At 40.2% G+C, this 20,371-nt stretch overlaps 1 protein-coding gene across 5 annotated transcripts in view; it reads left to right on the top strand.

Annotated features, from left to right (window-relative positions):
• The window catches only part of AUTS2 (activator of transcription and developmental regulator AUTS2), a 1,792,114-nt gene that overhangs the window by 702,522 nt on the left and 1,069,221 nt on the right, over positions 1–20,371 (top strand). The window lies entirely within an intron of this gene.

The following is a 20,371-nucleotide window of genomic DNA, read 5'->3' as shown; positions in this document are numbered from 1 at the left end:
ACTCTTTCATTGGAAATTAATTATAAAGTACTCATGCGCTGGTATATTGACCCAAATTGACTGACTAACTTCATACCTAACTGCCCACCTACATCTTTTTGAGGTTGTGTACAAGCAAGCACAATTCTCCACATATGGTGGAAATCCCAATTGTGTAGAGATTCTGAACAAAATGTACATAATAGTCTATATAGCAAAATATATGTAGTCTATGGTCACAATGTAAGTAAACTTCCTAGGAATCCTTATTAAATAAAGGGCATGGCAGCCAGTTTACTTTATTATTCCATCCCCAGAAGCATTTCATTACTTTTCCTTCACTCCTCTGCTGCTCATTGTAGCCATTGAGAGTTGAAGTGATCATAAATAAATCATATTTTTAAATAGTAAACATGGTTTTTATGGCACATGGAAATGGTTTTACACAGAGCAGCTCCGATTCTCCTCTTCTTGGGTCCCCCACCAGCAATGCAGGCCCCCCCCCCCCTACTCAGTGCCCCCAGAGCAAGTAGTGTGCTCTGGGGGCACTCATGTGTGCTCACTCCTGAGCTATTTCTGTGTGTCTATGAGACACACCGAGCGCAGCTTGGCCTTGCCCCCTGATCCATCCTCACTGGCTGTGATTGACAGCAGTGGAAGCCAAAGAGTAGGCAGAGATCTGGAGAGCTTCTGCTCTCCTGCACATCACAGAATTGGGCTCAGGTGAGTATGGGGGGGGGGGGGGGGGCTGGAGGGGGAGCTGGATAATGGAGTTTTTTTTAATCTTCATGCATAGAATGCATAAAGCTAAAGAACCTTCAGGCTTTAGAACCACTTTAAAATGTTGTGTGAGCTATGAATTGCTAGAGTTGTAGCTTACACCGGACTATGGACTCCTCATGTGACAGCACTGATCGATCTACCTCTGTTACATAGGCTGAGTCACATGCTCCCTAATATTATGAAACATCAGGTATTTTCTTCAGATCCTGGCACCGAAACACTGAAATGAGGGAGCAAAGGAAACGTAAAGAGTGTATTTGCTGCAAGACATAGTGGGATTAAAGCAAACATATTGCTTTTTTCTTAATGGACAAAGCACAGATTTGTTTAAAGAAGACTATAGATTGATTTAAAATATTTCATTGTATGTTTTATATCATGTAAATGCATATTTGTATTACAGGTCAAATTTGGTAGCAGTGAAGAAACAGTAAAGAAAAATGGTCTTTATAAATTGTCTCTATGTACAATATCGCTACTGAACTCCAACATCAAAATGCAGCACTGTATATCTGTGCACAGGCAGTCAGTCATTTAAATGTATCCTAGTATGCGTGAAAATTTAAGATACTATCAATAACTAAAGTGTAATGGATTCTTTTACACCTGATTCCCAAAACCATTAAAGTTCAACAGAGATTAAATCATAGTTTAAAAAGTCTTCTGCTCCTTCTGCTGCATATAAATTGTTTTTCTTGTTGCACAGCTGACAGACAGGAAAATAAATATGACCTAGTAATCCTCTTTCAAAATGGACTGATACATTTGAATGAAATTGTTTGACTTGAAAGATCAAAGAGAGATGGAGCTTGAATATTTTAAAATGCTACTACGTTTCTTTCTTCTGCAGTCGTATACAATAATGTTAACAATGTGATACACAATAAGAATAAGCCAAAAGAAAAAAAATCAAACATTTTTATTTTTTAAAAAATAGGATATTAACCACTTCAAGTCTGGACACTTTCACTCCTTCAAGCCCACATGGAAGAAAAATATATTTGAAATATATTTTAAAAATATTCTTCCTAAATATATTGACATATACTTGAAAGACTACAATTTTGGCCATATTCAACATATTGCGAAATACAGTTCAATACACACAGACACACACACACACACACACACACACACACACATATATATATATATATACACTGCATGTTGAAATTCATTTTTTATATTACAAAATATATTAAAAATATTTTAAAAAATATACTTTTAAAAATATTTTTCATATATTTTGTAATATATAAACATGCATTTCAATATGCAGTATATATATAAAAAAAAAATTTGAAATATATTTAAATATGACCAAAATTGTAGTATTTCAATTATATGTCAATATATTTGGGAAGAATATTTTTAAAATATATTTCAAATATATTTTTCTTCCATGTGGGAGTCCAGGCCAATTTTCAGCTTTCAGCACTGTCACGCTTTTAGCATTCTTTTCACACAAATAGAGCTTTCTTTTGATGGTATTTGATCACCGCTGTTTTTTTTAATTATTTGCTATTTAAATTAAAACACCGAAAATGTTGAAAAAAATGTTTTTTGCTTAGTTTTTGTTATAAAATTTTGCAAATAAAAATTATTTCTTCATAATTTAGGCTAAAATGTATTCTGATACGGTGTTTGGGTAAAATAACCCAAAAAAGTGTATATTATTTAGTCTTACTCATTATTTTGTGGAGTCTGCAAATTATGGGATATTCATCTGAAAATTGATCACTTGATCATGACATTGGCATATGGCATGGTGATGATCAGGATGCTGATTTGAGGTATAGCGTTCATCAGGATGTTGGTATGGGGTATGGCAGTGATCAGGATGTTGGTATGGTGTATGGCAGTGATCCAGACACTGGTATGATATATGGGGTGATCAGAACGCTGGCATTGGGTATGGCGGTGGTCAGGACACTAGTATGGGGTATGGCAATGATCAGGATGCTGGTATGGCATGTGGGCTAATCAGAATTCTGGTATGGGCTATGGCAGTGGTCAGTATGTTGGTATGGCATATGGGGTGACCAGAGCTCTGGTATGAGGTATGACAGTGATCAGGATGCTAGTATGGCATATGGGGTGATCAGAACACTGGTATGGCGGTGATCAGGATGCTGGTATTGGATATGGCGGTTATCATGGTGCTATGGTGTATGGTGGTAACAGGGCACTGGTATAGTGTATGGCAGTGATGAGGGTGCTGGTAAGGTGTATGGGGGTGATCAGGGCACTGGTATGGGGTATGGCGGTGATCAGGATGCTGGTATTGGGTATGGCGGCTATCGTGGTGCTATGGTGTATGGTAATGATCAGGGCGCTGGTATGTTGTATGGTAGTGATCAGGGCACTGGTATGTTGTATGATGGTGATCAGGGTGCTGGTATGTTGTATGGTGGTGATCAGGACGCTGGTATGGCATATGGTGTTGATCATGGTGCTTGTAGGGGATATGGCGGGCATCAGAACGCTGGTATGGCGGTGATTTTGTGAGCACTGGGACAGGCGACAGGTGCTAGCTGCATTTTTGTTATGATTACACTGGGGCAGTGATCAGGGACACTAGGGCTGGCTGGCACTGAAGTCTGTAAGTGTCAGGGATAATGAGTGCTGGTATCCTGTGAAACAGGCATGACCAGAAATGTGTGGACTTGCATAGAACACCAGGCACTAGTATAATGTAAAATAATGTAATTTATTAATAATAAGTAAATAACACAAATATAAACGCATCTCCAATATATCAGAACTGTAACCAAACCAGAGAATCTAATAAGTGAGTGAACAAACAATAAACAACTGCCCAAACCAAATGTATACAAATAGCAGGATACGAGTAGCGTAGTCAGTGTCAGAGCCATGGTCATACACGAGAGATCAGGCAGCAAGACCAGAGAGCAAACCAGGACAGGGAGAGGGTAAACAGGTGAAGGAACAAGCAGGCAGGTAAGGGATTAGGCTGCAGGGTCAGGGTCAGGATCAGAATGCAGGAACAAAGGACAAACACCATGGCAAAGAGGAGAAGGTTTAAATACACTTCCTTAGGTGAAACTAATATATGAGATAGACTCATTACATGCAAAGCAAGATAGTTCAAGCCGTGATTTGTCATAATTGTGATGATTATGGCTTACAGCTCATGAAAACGCCAAATCCACAATCTCAGAAAATTAGAATATTACATGCAATCGATAAAACAAGGATTGTACATAGAACAATATCGGACCTCTGAAAAGTATAACCATGCATATGTACTCAGTACTTGGTTTGGGCCCCTTTTGCAGCAATTACTGCCTCAATGCGGTGTGGCATGGAAGCTATCAGCCTGTGGCACTGCTGAGGTGTTATGGAAGACCAGGATGCTTCAATTACAGCCTTCAGCTCTTCTACATTGTTCAGTCTCATATCTCTCATCTTTCTCTTGGCAATGCCCTATAGATTCTCTATGGGGTTCAGGTCAGGCGCGTTTGCTGGCCAATAAAGCACAGTAATCCCACGGTCATTGAACCAGGTTTTGGTGCTTTTGGCAGTGTGGGCAGGTGCCAAGTCCTGCTGGAAAATGAAGTCAGCATCCCCATAAAGCTCGTCTGCGGAAGGAAGCATGAAGTGCTCCAAAATCTCCTGGTAGACGGCTGCGTTGACCCTGGACTTAATGAAGCACAGTGGACCAACACCAGCAGATGACATGGCTCCCCAAATCAACACAGACTGTGGAAACTTCACACTGGACTTCAAGCATCTTGCAGTGTGTGCCTCTCCATTCTTCCTCCATACTCTGGGTCCTTGGTTTCCAAATGAGATGCAAAAGTTGCTCTCATCAGAAAAGAGGACTTTGGACCACTGAGCAACAGACCAGGTCTGTTTTTCTTTAGCCCAGGTAAGACGCTTCTGACGTTGTTTGTTGTTCAGGAGCGGCTTGACAAGAGGAATACGACATTTGAAGCCCATGTCCAGGATCCGTCTGTGTGTGGTGACTCTTGATGCACTGACTCAGCCTCAATCCACTCCTTGTGAAAGTCCCCAACACTTTTGAATGGCCTTTTCCTGACAATCCTCTCCAGGCTGCGGTCATCCCTGCTGCTCGTGCACCTTTTTCTTCCACACTTTTCCCTTCCACATAACTTTCTATTAATGTGCTTTGATACAGCACTTTGGGAACATCCAACTTCTTTTGCAATTACCTTTTGAGGCTTTCCCTCCTTATGGAGGGTGTCAATGATGGTTTTCTGCACAACTGTCAGGTCAGCGGTCTTTCCCATGGTTGTGATTCCTACTGAACCAGACTGAGAGACCATTTAAAGGCTCAGGAACCCTTTGCAGGTGTTATGGTTTAATTAGCTGATTAGAGTGGGACACTTTGAGCCTAGAGTATTGCACCTTTTCACAATATTCTAATTTTCTGAGATTGTGGATTTAGGTTTTCATGAGCTGTAAGCCATAATCATCACAATTATGACAATTCACGGCTTAACCTATCTTGCTTTGCATGTAATGAGTCTATCTCATATATTAGTTTCACCTTTTAAGTTGCATTACTGAAATAAATGAACTTTTGCATGATATTCTAATTTTTCGAGTTTCACCTGTAAATAGATTAACACAGTTGAGATTATTTTACTATTTTACTATTCACTATACTACTATACTATATACACTTTTACCCCCTTCCTGCCCAGTCCAATTTTCTTAATTAATTATTTGAGACAAATAGTTATCTTTTTGTAGTATTTAATCACTACTGTTTGGGTTTTTTTTAGCTATATAAACAACAAATACCAAAAATGTTGAAAAGAAAACACATTTCTTTATAACGGGACACAAGAGTAGGCTATAAACATGACTATCTGGGTTATGCGCCACCTATAGGTGAATGGACACTGGCAGACAAAAAAAACAGACAGGGAGGTCTCCTCTATATAACCCCACTTACACAGAAAGTCCCTCAGTTTTTTTTTGCCAGTGTCTTGTAGGTGATGGTCACTGAAATTCAGCTCTCTGGAAGAGTACTACCGGTCTCAAAAACATTCTAATAAGGAAACAGGGGACTGCACAACTGAATCCATATGGATGGCTGGATGTTAAAATGGATAGTACCAGACCCTGTTGAAAAGATGGAAGGTGCAGGCTTTGCCTGTAATGCAGCCTTACGGTGCTGGATCGTGTGTAATGGAACCTTGTGCAGTTGTTAACTGACCAAGGCGTTTCCAGCAGGGTGCTATACAGGTCCAAGACAGGGGCCCCAGGAAAGGATACGAGTCCTTGAGGATCTTTTATTAAAAAAGCCCGCAGTGATGGGTGAAGATTAGATTTTTTGTCTGTGGACAAAATGCTGCCGGGAGGTTGGTGAGTTTGCTCCCTCTTCCTTCTTTCTTAAAAAAGAAAAAGAGAGATAAGAAATAAAGGAGAGAACATATATTGTTTATTATGGGTTGTAGGGACAAACTGTTGTAGCATACAGCTCTCATATATAACCAAGACTGCCCATTTTTACAAAAGCACAGAGCCTGTTCACAGTCTTGGCCACCAGAGGGCAGTGCAGAAGCCAGCTCTATGTTCCTAGGTGCAATGAATTAAGTGAAAAGGCAGCTGTTGCTTGTTGCACTTCATTCAGTATGCGGTTCCACCTGCTTGATTTGGCCACCTCTCTTGTTGACCGCTGTTATTACTAAGTGAATGAAGTAGTTTCGACCAGCCACTTTGACTGCGAGGGGCGCATTTGCAGTCATGCGAGCATGCAGGCGGCCATCTTTCTTAAGGGTTGTGTGCATACATGTGAACTCCGGTCAACTGCAGGAGAGGGAAACAGAGCAGTCTATTCTGATCGGCATGTGAGTTTTGGGTGCATGGTACTGGTACAGCCTAGCCTAATGGAAGTAATCTGCTAGGAGAGCAAGTGCAATTTGTTACAAGCCTTAGCAGTATTGGCAGTTCACTTGGAGTGAATCATGTCTTCCAGAAGAGGGGGGAACACAGTAGGAACAGGTGTGTGAATTCCACCACCAGAGCCTAAAAGAACCTAGTCAATGTTCCGCTGTGGTAGCTTCCCCTGAAAGATCAGAAGGCATAGGGCTCTCTGAACCACTACGTTTGTCTGGCATGGTGGCAATGACTGGTGCCTGCACTTCAGCATACGTTGCTAAAGATGATTTAGCATCAGCATTGGCTGGTTTAGAGAATGAGATTGCTGGCATGATTGCTTCTATTACACAGGGAGGTGAGCAGCATGAAAGATCCCCCTCCCCTAAGCCTCATGTGTTGGAGCAAGAATGGGTAGAGGAGGCAGAGGAAGAGGCTATTGATGAATTAGATGAAGGCCAAGCAGAGGACTATGCTTCTGAAGGGTCAGTTCCTGAGGATGCATATTTATGCGTATGCATTTTTAGATGTAATTTGTTTCCGAATCACAATAGCGCTAAGCGTTATTTTATATAAGTATTATTGTATGTTGACAACCGATATGTATTTGTACTTTTTATAAGAATGCTGTCTGTTTCAAATTATTTCCTGAATTGAATTATTTAAAATATGGTCCTTTTTAATTTTAATATTGTTATTTTTTCCACTAAGCATGGGAATTATTCCTTCCGCCCCAGTGGTTTTGTCTATTTCCAGAGTTTGGAATTCATGCATGTGTGCTTGGTCCACCCTTCCACCACTTGATTATAAAAGGTGTAATGTGCATCAGTGGCCATGCCCTTGATGATTTTTTTCTTATGACGAAACATGTAGGGAGGAGCCATGGCATGTGACGTAATTACGCAATGCACCACAGCCATCTTGTTGGTTGAAAACTTCATCTGTTTTTATTGAATGCCATTTTTATGAGAATTCATGCAAGTGCAATATGTTTTCATTAAATCTGAATTTTTTAAGCTTGCTACACACTGAGGCGGTTCTGTTCTTTCTCTTGCCCATGAACTAGTGAAGATTCAACATCTGTGTGACTGGACTGCTAGTAACATGGATAAGGTCCTATTGGAAAACGCTGGATCCCCTGCCATGACCATTTGACCTATGGGCTGTATGACTGCTAGTTTTGTAGTCAACAAATTGCGGTAAGAGGCTGTGTGTTCAGTTTGTCAGTGGAAGTTCTTCTCTCTCATGGGCTTCACTATTCCTTCAGTCCCACTAGCAGTGGGAGTTCCAGATGTATCTATAGGACATTTTTGGTGGACTATATTTGGATTTGACAATTTGTTTTTCATCTTGATCGGTTAGCGCTGAATACGTATATATATTTTATGTTTATGATTGTTGGCAACAATTGTGCCAGCTACTTATTCTCATTTCCCATTTACCTGAATGCAGGTTATTTTTATTTTATTTTTGATGTATTGACTGCCTTATCTCAAGTTGTAATTTTTTACGACAATCTTTTTGGAAAATGAAGAAATGAAATGCGTTTCTTTTTCACAATTTTTTTTACATATTGTCACAGAGCAGTGCAGCATTATCATATGACAGGTGTGGCAGTGATCAGGGATACTGATTGGTTACAGTATGTAAACTTTTTTTTTCAAATTTATATATATATATATATATATATATATATTTGTTACCTACTGTGACCAGACCAGAGCAGTGCAGTGTACTCCTTTGGAGAAGTAGACAAACAGGGTTTTTTTTGTACATTATGATAACTTATCACAATGATGATCACTGCTATAAGCAATCATTCTTATGAATGACATTAATTTATTCATAGCCCATCATTATGTACTATTGTGATAAATGTGATTGGCCACAGCTATCACATGGTACAGATGCACTGTGACTGGCTCTGTCTGTACCATGTGACCATTGTGACCAATCACATAGATCATCAGAATAGTAGACAATGAATGGCTATAAATGACTATGAATGAAAGCCATTCATTGTGTACAACTGTCATGTGATCACTGTGATTGGTCACAGTGATTGCATGGTACCAAGCCTGGCCAGGTACAACGATCTGTCATACACTGTGTCCAGTGGACACAGCATGTGAGAATTCATGCTGTAGCATTTCCCCCCAGGGCATGCACAAGGTGCATGACTTAAAGAACATCATATGATATATACCTGGATCTGTAGTGCTCCTGCTCAGATATCATTTGTCTATAGGCCAAGTGGGAAGTGGTTAATAAGCAGACCATATGCAGGAATTTTTTTTTAAAAATAGGTGCAGGAACTCAAGCGCAACCTCCCAAAATCCCCCCCCCCCCCCACACACACACACACACATCCTCAAAACCTCATCAAAACTTGGGTGTGGTCACTAACATTGGAAGGGTCTTAAAGGGACAATAAATACCAGGAATGCATTATGAACAGTGTGTAGAGTTCCGGGGTGGGGGGTTTACATATGGAGTGCAGAGTTTAGGGGTGCACTGCATACAGAGTGCAGAGTTCAGGAGTGCACTGCATATAGAGCACAGTGTCCAGGGGTGTGCTACACACAAAGTTCAGAATTTGGCCTTCTCCCACAGCTGCTTACCTCTGCATCCCCCATCCACATCTCACTTTCATCCCTCTTCAGCTCTGGCCTCTGCATGCAATCCCCCCCTCCACTGCCCCTATCTTCCCCCCCCCCTCCTTAAGAGCTCCACCACCTTCCACGTCTTGCTTTTCTTGCTGTATTAAGCTGAAGCACCCAGCAGGCTGTAGTATCCACCTCCTCACTGTAGGTGGCTCTGCCTCTTTCACTAGCAGGGAGATCATCCAGTGGGGGTGTTGGCATCCGCACGACACCTGCATCTCCCTTGTCCCCATCCTGCACTCAGTGTGAGCCACTCAGGATATCAGATCCATGGGAGCTGTCAGACAAGCTGACTCTTGTAAACCCAGGAGTCAGACCTATATATTTACAAGTGATAGTGGTTCATCCAAGAGCTGAATTCAACCAAGTTCCAGTTGAAAAAAAAGCCCTGACCTAATGTGCTAAGTTAAGTAAGATCTGCATAAAGTAGACTGTGATTGGTTACAGTAGAACGTGAATTTAGCATATAGCTCCTTGTACTTTTTTACTTAAATATGCTGACATATACAGGTAAGTCACAGATTACATAAATGCAATGCTTCCAAAAAATATGCATATAGACATCCATGTGTGCAAGAGTAGAGTAGTAAATAAAATATCTGCATGTAAAAACTGCAGTTCCTTTAAATGAATTGAGCCATCTTTATTTTTATGCATACAGTTTTTAGCTTGTTTTGTCATCTGAACTTATACTTTTATATTGTATGATCATTTCCTAACATCTTTGAGGTATTGTTATTCTTGATCATACTTCTGCAAATCATTACATTTGTTTACTTCCTTGCAATTACAGTGTCCTGCTGTTTCCCATCATATTCTAGACACTAGATTTTTACATCTGTGAAAAGTCTTTGCTAATATCTAGACTGAGCTCTAGATTTTTTTAAATATTTGAGAAACCATCATACATACTTACTCCAACATAGTTTTCCTGATGAATTTCTCAATAATGCGATTGGCCATTCAGTTCAGGAGAGGTTGTGTATTTTTATTATTACTACAGGTTTCCTTACTTATATCTATACAAAAATCAATGCCTCATTTGGTATACTGAAACCCTGTCACATACAACGATTGTTTTAAGTTATAGTCATGTCATAGCTGTAATGTTACAAGATTTATTGCTGGTGACAGCTTCTCTCCTACTCAGAGATCAGGTAGAGAAAATGAAGAACAATAAATTAAATAATTCTGCAACTTTTTTTTAGCTCAAACATTGTTAAATTAGAAAAAAAAATATTCTGACATTCTTTTTTTTCTTCAAGTTATCTGCTTTACTGGTAACATATAATTATTGTGAAACTACTAAAAAAGTTACATAGGATATTAGATATTTTCCTTGTGTTTCCACCTTTACTTTAGATCCTTTTGTTGGGTACACATGATGTATTGTACTTTCTAGAGTTTTGCAGGAGCTCTGCCACTTTCCTTCAGATGTCAACCACTAACCATGCAGGTGCTTCATCTGGTGTGTCATCTGGGTTAAAAAAAATAGCAGTTGCTGGGAACAGGATGAAGCACAACAACAAGCTAGATATGTTAAAGGAATCAGAGGCAGTAAAGTTACAAATTGGGGTGGTTGCCATCATTGTTGGGCATCCAATGTGTCCCTGTACCTTTAAGTAGGAGTGGGCTCCCTCCAGGCAAACCTTCCCTTAATTTATCAACTGCTATACAGTATATGCTCAAAATTGGAGACTCTCTAAACTATAGAGTTAGGACTGCAGTATATAGAGGAGCCTTAACGTGGACACTGTGGCTTCCACTTATATTTGCAAAATTATGTGCAACGAAACCCTCTGCTCTTAACATGAATCATTAGACAGGGTAGCTTTGGCTTCTTTGCAGGATAGCTGGTAAGCTTGCTAATAAATTTTTGTTTGTTTGTGACTTGTGTTGCCCTTGCATGTGCACGTTACTGCAAAGGCTAATTATAAATTGGGGTGGTTGCCATCTGTTTATATAACTTGTTTGCTGATTTGGTGTGGGGCCACATTGGATGCCTTCAGCTGCAATTGTTCTATTGCTGGTCATCCAATGTGTCCCTGTACCTTTAAGGAGGAGTGGGCTCCCTCCAGGCAAACCTTCCCTTAATTTATCAACTGCTATATATGCTCTAACTTGGAGACTCTCAAAACTATAGTTAGGACTGCAGCATACAGAGAAGCCTTGACGTGGGCACTGCAGCAAATATATTTTCAAATGTGTGCAACAAAACCCACTGTTTTTAATGTAAATTGTTAGACAGGGTCAGTTTGGTACCTTTAAGTAGGAGTGGGCTCCCTCCAGGCAAACCTTCCCTTAATTTATCAACTGCTATACAGTATATGCTCAAATTTGGAGACTTTCTAAACTATAGAGTTAGGACCGCAGTATATAGAGTAGTTTTAACGAGGACACTGTGGCTTCCACATATATTTGCAAAAATGTGTGCAACAAAACCCTCTGCTCTTAACGCGAATCATTAGACAAAGTAAATTTGGCTTCTTTGCAGGATAGCTGGTAAGTGTACTGAGAAATTTTTGTTTATTTGTGATTTGTGTTGCCCTTGCATGTGCACGTTACTGCAAAGGCTAATTATAAATTGGGGTGGTTGCCATCTGTTTATATAGCTTTATAACACACCGTATATCTCCAGGTAAACAATATATATATAAATACATATATATTCTACCTTTCTGAATACAAACTGCGCCCCAAATAATAAATGATCATAAAAATAGCCGCTACTTTCTACTGTGAGCAAAAAAGTGTAACAAATAAATAATATTTTTGTATATGAGTGAACATCCTTCTCTGGAGAAATATATGTTTATACCAAAGCGATTTTTGCCAACCATGAGATTGGGAGGCAAATAAAGTTGCTGAGTTCACACCTAAAAGGGGAGCACAGCACTGTTTGAAAATTTATTTAGTCACGTGGTGGTTTTAGTTGAAATTTAATTCACATGGTGATTTAAAAAAGGACTGACTTATTGATGGACTTTTTATTTATGAATATTTTTATATGATTTACAGAGCGCTTTTTTTTTGTTATTTCAAAATATTATTTATTTGTTACAATGTTTATATAGCTTGTTTGCTGATTTGGTGTGGGGCCACGTTGGATGCCTTCAGCTGCAATTGTTCTATTGTTGGTCATCCAGTGTGTCCCTGTACCTTTAAGGAGGAGTGGGCTCCCTCCAGGCAAACCTACCCTTAATTTATCCACTGCTATATATGCTCTAACTTGGAGACTCTCAAAACTATAGTTAGGACTGCAGCATACAGAGAAGCCTTGACGTGGTCACTGCGGCAAATATATTTTCAAATGTGTGCAACGAAACCCACTGTTTTTAATGTAAATTGTTAGACAGGGTGAGTTTGGTTTGCTTGCAGGCTGCTGGGAAATTTTTGTTTTTTTGTGAAGGTACAGTGCTAATGCCTGCTTCTTCTAGTGATCTTCGTGAAGCCAGTTTCACCAAATCTGTAGAAAATAGGGGAGTTGTGGTCTTTTTAACATGTTTTAAATACACCTAAGAAAAAGATCAGTGTAAAGTGTATCTAAAGTCTTTTTTTAGATTTGATTAGAGTGGTTTCATTAGAGTGCTAAAGGAGCTTTATTGCTGCCTTTTTTTTCTGCTAGGTATATTTACCCTCTCTATTTATCCTGGTTACTACTGTCACTGAGGCTAAAAGTGAACAAAAATCCCCAAATATTGGCAAATTCTCTTAAAGGACCCCACCACCTCCATCACCATCCATACTCTGTTGATCCTTATTGATACTTGCCCTTGTCATGGTCCCTTGTTGCTCCCTTTTCATGCTGGAGCCCTTGTTAATGTCAGGTAAGTCAAGGTATGGGACAGCATGTTTTGGTTGCTTGCCATTGTCATATATAAGCTATTTTATTATTGTCAAGCAAGATTTTTAAACTGTTTTGACAGGTTGACCCATTTCTCTATAATCACAGCTGTCAAATACTTGAAAGTGACAACATATATATATAACTGATTCCCATTCCTAAAACCTGGGGGGAAGCAGATGGATGTGTTGCCAATATCAGCCAATCAGTTTGCAGCCATCCCTTTTGCAGTGAAAGATGAAGATAGACAGCAGACATTATCTTAGTTTCTCTCTAAATACAATACCTTTTGTTTTGCTTTGCTATTGGAAGAAATATAAAAAGTGAGCCTTATAACATTTTATATCGCTGTTGTCAGTAATGTGACTAGAGACAGTAAATGATACAAAAGGCAGGCTGCAAGAAAGGTGAAGGAAGTGAACTGATAAAAGGCTCACAACTTTCGTTGGATTACTTTAATACAGTAAATTAAACAATTATATCCAGAGATGGCCTCCTGTGGTTTTTCTGATGGCAGGATTAGTATGTGGATTTGAGGGGACACACATTTTTTTCTGCTGTGTAGGTCAAGTGAGAAGTAGTTGCTCAGTGACTAAAAGTCTGCTGTGGGATTAGCCATAATTAGAAGATGGAGAGTGGCAGCCAGCTAATCAACATTGAGTTCTCACACACTTCAGCTGCAGTTAAGAGCTCTGTGGAATGCTTGCTGCAGGAGCAGCTGGTGCCTTGAAAATTGAATAAACACACAATAAAAATAGGTTATTGCATTCTAATAGCTATGTACCACTCTATTCTCACCACAAGATTTGATTCCTAACTAGCCGAACACTTACAAAATGTGTGAATTATATTCTGTTTTTCAGTATTCATTTTTCAATGATCAATGCAAAATTAAAATGACACTAACCTCAAAATCTTTTCATTCTCAAACTAATTACAGCTTTTTGCTACCTTTATGTCATTATGTGCATCCTTTTTTTCTTCTTTTGCTTTTTCACAGTTCATTAATTTTTGAAGTGGAGAACCTGGGCCCTGTTCTTGGCACAAGGCTTTCATTGCCAAAAGGAATTAAAAATGACACAATTCCCTCTAGTGTCCCTAACCTCTTACCCATTACTAACCATTATAGGCTCAATTGCTCAGGCTAAGTTCACATCTGGGCGGGTGGTGCCGCTGCAGATCCGCATAAAAATCCGTACAGCTGCACCATCTGCACAGAGAAATGCGGACCTGCGGGTGGGTGCCATTAGTTCTAATGGCATGTCACCCGCACTGGAAAATGCAACCGTACTGGGAACCAAGGTTCCCGTGCGGGCTACATTTTCAGAAGTGCAGGGACTTCTTCTCTGTGTGTCACAGGGCACAGGAGTCCATTCAAATGATTGGGCTCTCGTGCCCACGCAAAATATGGCCCACAAGGCCAAATATATGTGAACTGGGGCTGAAAGTGACACTAAAGCTTCCTTTTTATTCTTTTAAAATAATAAACATGTCTATACTTACCTGCTCTGTGCAGTGATTTTGCACAGAGCAGCCCCGGTCCTCTTCTTTTCGGGTCTGCGCTGGCACCACTGGGTCCTCCCCCTCGAGCAGTGCTCCCAGGGAAAGCTGCTCACCCTGGGGGTACTGCTGCTTGCTCATCCTCAAGCTGCTGCTCTATGCATCTATAAGACACATAGAGCCATGGTTCAGCCTGCTCTCTCCTCATTGGCTCACTGGCTGTGATTGACAGCAGTGGGAGTCAATGGTTTCCCTCTGCTGTCGCAGCAAATGAGGAGGAAGTGTCCCCAGACAGCAGAAGCTGTGGAGAACATCGCTGGATCAGAGGGGGCTCAGGTAAGGATTGGGTTAGGGGGCTTCACAATGTGCAGAAGGTTTTTTACCTGCAAGAGAGTACATGAAGGTAAAACACCTTCTGCCTTTAGAACCACTTTAAGCCTTCCACTACCTAAACACTTCAAGTAGTTGTAAGCCCTTACATATACCCAGTAAGGTGACTAGCCTCAATTGATACACAGAGATGAAACAAATCCTCCTACATGGGCTGTACCTGTTCTACAGTCTTCTCTTCATCCATTCAAAGTCCTGAATGTTAAAGCTTTTCTGAGACTTTATAAAAAAGGGGGCAGAGAGCTGAAGTTACAATCAGCAGAGCTCAGTGAGGGGAGCTGTGAGAGCTGATTGAAGGGAAGGGACACACCCGTTCCACACAGCCCATAGGAACAGAGCTGCTATCACTCTGTTGGATGTCCTTCCCCTATCTCCATTTTTGTCCTGGTTTCAGAAAATCTTGTTAGAAGTGACTCATGCTGATAGCAGAGGAACAAGTCAGCAGACAGAAATGACACTTAGTGCTCTTAATTGAGACAAATACACACGATAGAGGGATATGTTGTGTTCATATTGCATGTCTGAAGTTTACAACCCTTTTTTAAAGCCTTAACTCAAGCAAATTGAGACAAATACTCCTAGATTGTAAGCTCGTAAGAGTAGGGCCCTCTTACCCCTCGTACGCTGTCTGTCTTTGTTGTACTGTGCCATGTATTGTCCCCCCCTATTGTACAGCGCTGAGCAAACCCTTTGGCGCTATATAAACTCGTAGTAATAATAATAATAATAATAATAATAATAAATTGTTTGTATAGAAAGAGTTGGGAATATTTAAAATTCCTGTTAGATTTTTTATTTATTGAATAAAATTGACATCCACTCAATTTATGACCACCTTTTTAAACTAAGGTACACATGGAAAGGACATTTAGCAAAACAAACAATTTAAAAGTTCCCCAGTGCACTTACTAGCTGGTCAAAAAGTACACTACCAATCAATCTGAGACATTTGAGGTTATGGTTGCACATTTGCAAATATATGTGAAAGCTACAGTGACTTGTCAAGTCCTCTCTAGATAGCATGGTCCCTAAGTCTAATCTATGAGACCCTCCATCTTAGAGCATATATATCAATGAATAAATTGAGAGAGGATATGCTGGAAGGTAGTCCATTGTAGGTAGTCCCTCTTTAAAGTATAACTCCACTTAAGAGAAAACAATGCCCTTTGGGAGATTTATGTACATTGCAAGGATTCTGAAGAAAAGGATGCTTGTTTCACCACATTTCTAGAAGACCTGATTTCTGAATGAGAGGACCTGATCACTGGGTTCACTTTCAGTGTTCTAATATGGAATATTGCAGTGTCTGTGTACCTTTAGAAATAGTTAACCTTTAAAAGAAGTATCTCACCTAAACTGAAATTCATATTGCAGGGGATTCCTAAAATTGTATTTGTATCTTAGTGCAGACATCTAAATCAGTGAGTCTATCACACAAGCAGGGAATGACATTTCTGGGAATATTCTGTACACCAACTGTATATGGAATGGCACCAATAGGGATAAGCTGAACTGGGTTGGGTTCAGTTTGACCAGGGTCTAGCAAACTTCAAAGAAGTTTGGATGCTGAACCCAAACTCAGCTGAAATCACTGAGAGCTGAATCTGTTGTATTAACTGCTTGCCTGCCGCCCTATAGCAGATATACTGCTACAGAACGGCACAGCTGTACAAAATCATGTACATATACGTGATTTGCAATTCCAGGTAGGGGACGCTTGCCACTATTGACTGCTGGGGATGTCAATCACGGGATTCCAGCCTGCGATTCCTGGCCGGGACTAAGTGATTGTCGGCAGGGCTGAGAGGGGAGAGATCTGTGTGTAAATAACGCAAATCTCTCTCCTGTCAGCATGGACATACTGCTTTGTATCTTTCAAGACAGCAGATAAATACAAAGCAGCATGTCTCCCAAGTAAAATAGCACACAGTACAAAATGTAAAAACACACACAGCACACAGTTAACCCTTTGATCGCTCCAGTGTCCCAGTTCAGTTCAGTGTCAGCGCTTTTTATTTGCACTGATCACTGTATTAGTGTCACTGGGGATATCAGTGGCAGTTAGTCAGTTCCCACCCAGTGTCAGAATGCCCGCCGCGGTCCCACTATAAGTCGCTGATCACCGCCGTTACTAGTATATAAAAAAAGTAAAAATTGCAGTATATATACCGCCATTTGTAGATGCTACAAGTTTCGCATAAACCAATTAATATACAATTATTGGGATTTTTTTCTTAGCAAAGACATGTAGCAGAATACATTTTGGCCTAAATTTATGACGGATTAAATTTTTTTCTATTGGATATGTTTTATAGTGAAAAGTCAAAAAATATATTTTTTTTTTTTCAAAATTGTCGGTCTTTTTTTGGCTCCAAAAAATAAAAAAATGCAGAGGTGATCAAATACCATCAAAAGAAAGCTCTATTTATGGGAAAAAATTACTTAAATTTAATTCATGTACAGCGTAGCATGACCGCGTAATTGTCAGTTAAAGTACGCAGCGACATATCACAAAAAATGGCCTGGTCAGGAAGGGGGGTAAATCCATAGCAAAGTGGTTAAAATGCACATTTTGTTGGCTTATAGGCAAGTGATTATCAGAAAATAACTTGGGAAGGGTATCTGCTCTGGAAACATGTACCAGTGAAAAATTGTTTTTTAAAAATTACATTTGTCCAGAAGCAGTGATTTTTTTAAAGCACTGACTCTTACAAAGGTAAATGGATTCAAATTGCCATTTCCCTTCTGGATTCTATTTAAAAAATACTATGCAGACCCAAACAAAGGTCCCCCAAAATACATAGCAGTCTGCAATGTATTTTGGGGATCTTTGGAGAGGCCGGTGTACTTTTTTTCTTAAAAGAAGATGGCAAAGAAATGTAAATTGCCTGGAATTGAAACTGTATAATTTTTTGGGAAATGCCACTTTTGTTGTAGCACATCCTACAGCAACAAAAAAAAAGTAAAAATGAAAAGCATGAAACAAAAAATCCAATTGCATTTGAATCTGGTGTGAATTTTAATTGGGTACCCCACTAAAAAAAATATGTGAGGTTCCCCAGGTAATCAATACCAGAATCCTTGGGTTTAATTTGGATTTAAAGGGTTCCCCTCACACAAAACAATGTCATACCAGACCCTTAAACCTCCTGAACCATACCAGGCCACATGCCCTCAATATGGGGGGGGCCTTGCTAGGGTGTACCTCCATGGTCAAAGCACATTGTTTCCATGTTGATGAGGACAAGGGCCTCTTCCCCAGAACCCTGGCTGGAGGTTGTGTGGGTTTGCATGTAGGAAACTTATCAGAATCTGAAAGCCCCCTTTAAAAAAGTGGGGGGCATATACCGTTACCTTACGTGAAAGAGTAAGGGATACATAGTACCCCTACTAATTCACACACACAAAAAAAATAAAATAAATAAAGACGAAGGAAAAAAGTTCCTCAGTGTAAATCCATTGCCAATCACAATGCATGCCACTCGTCGTTTCACAAAAATAAAAACCTAACACACTTGTGCACATGACCTATCCTGAAAGTGCTGCTTGCCAAATGTCAGGTCACCGAGCTATCATCAGCTATACATGGGAAGAGGCAGGTATTGTAGTGACATAACCAAATATAGACTGACAACTCATGGGGCCCCTGGGCAATAGGGGATCATGGGGCCCCTGTGTCCTTGCCTCAAAAAAGCCTATGAAAAAGGTACCGGAGCATCTCATGGGGCCCCCTACTGACCCCGGGCCCTCGGGCAGTGCCCGAGTTTCCAAATGGTCAGTCCGCCCCTGGTATAGACAGTGATTATATTTGGACAGCCATGTCACTTCTATCCGCACCCTTCTGCTTATATGGATGGGGATTGGAAGTTTATCAAATGTAAGTTGGAAGAGAATCTGTTTTAAAAAAAGAGGAATAATTTCTAGTAGCTCTGTAGGTATAAATTAGCAACATGTGCACTGATTACTCAAGTGACACTTTATGCAGTGCTCTGTTAATCATGGAATTAAAACATGCCCTACTCAGTGAAAGTCATTGGCATTATTTATGGTCAAGAACTGAGGTGAAGCTTTTTCTGATTAATGTTGTAACCAAAAATTCTAAATTAGTATAAGGCCCCATTCACAGTAGTGTGATTTCAGATGCAACTTCTGTTGCACAGGATCACATAACAATGGAAGCACATTGCTTTCAATAGTACCTGTTCACATCAATGCAATGCTACTGCAATGCGACTTTGGAGAAGGTGCTATTGCCTACTTTGCTACAATGCAGTGCCCCATAGACTTTGGTAAAGTACTCCAAAAGCGTGTGTACTTTTTCATCCTAACAACCATGAGTCATCCCTACTGTCAGCAGTGGACTCCCCCTGACAGCAGAATGTAATCAAAAGAGCCAGCATTAAAAAAAATGGTGTAGCTGTCCCCCCAATCTATACCAGGCCCTTCAGTCTGATAAATATTTTAAGTGGAACCATGTAAAAAAAAAAGCAAAAAAAGCAGGAGACAAGCATGTGCTCCATCCAGGAACCATTCCAGGCTACATGCCCTCAATCCATATTGAGGGCCCCTTCCCCAAAACCCTAACCCGGTGGTTGGGAGGGTTCAAGGATGACTTATCAGAATCTGGAAGCCCCCTTTAGCAAGGGGGGCCCCAGATCCCATCCTCCCATAGGAATGTGTATGGGGGGGTCACTCACCATCACTTGGCTCCCGCTGAATGACAGCGTTGCTTCTCTCCCACTGCTAAGTAAACAAAGGGGTAAGTGCACCTAGTGAGGTCACCAGAGTTGTCAAGTCAGTGTTTTTTTTTCTGGGTCAACGGGTAGAGTTCATCATAATTGACCTGGACCTACTACACTGGATAACGTGATTGACAATGGATGTGCATCGGGGGGGCTTTTTTTTAGTAAAGGACTTGTCAAAAACTGTGTTGTGTTTTTATTTACTTTTGACCCCCTGGCAAAGAATCTCCACATGTTGAGGACATGAGAGCCCATGCCTTTTTTTTTTCAAATATCAGTTCTTTTGTTTACACTCTGCTGTCAGCGGGGAATCCCCTTTGGACAGCAGGGTTGACTCCAGGTGTCGGCTTCTTAACAACCAATCTCTCATCCCTGCTGTTGACAGCAGGGATGAGTCTCAGTAGTAAATGCATAAAAAAGTGTAAAAATTCACACTGCAGTTGCACTACAAAATGGCACTGGGATTCGGGTCAAATTTGCATTGTATTAGTGTGAACCAGGCCAAAGTGTGAACAAATGTTATATTTATTAATGATTTTATGTTCTAACAGGATTTCTCAAAAAGATAAAACCACCGTTTATTACAAATATGGTATGCA

The sequence above is a fragment of the Staurois parvus genome, unplaced genomic scaffold (genome assembly GCF_062004578.1).
Source record: "Staurois parvus isolate SC_StPar_1 unplaced genomic scaffold, SC_StPar_1.0 ptg000058l, whole genome shotgun sequence".
NCBI lineage: Eukaryota > Metazoa > Chordata > Amphibia > Anura > Ranidae > Staurois > Staurois parvus.
The sequence above is the reverse complement of the archived record's forward strand: the minus strand, read 5'-3'. Positions and strand labels throughout refer to the sequence as shown.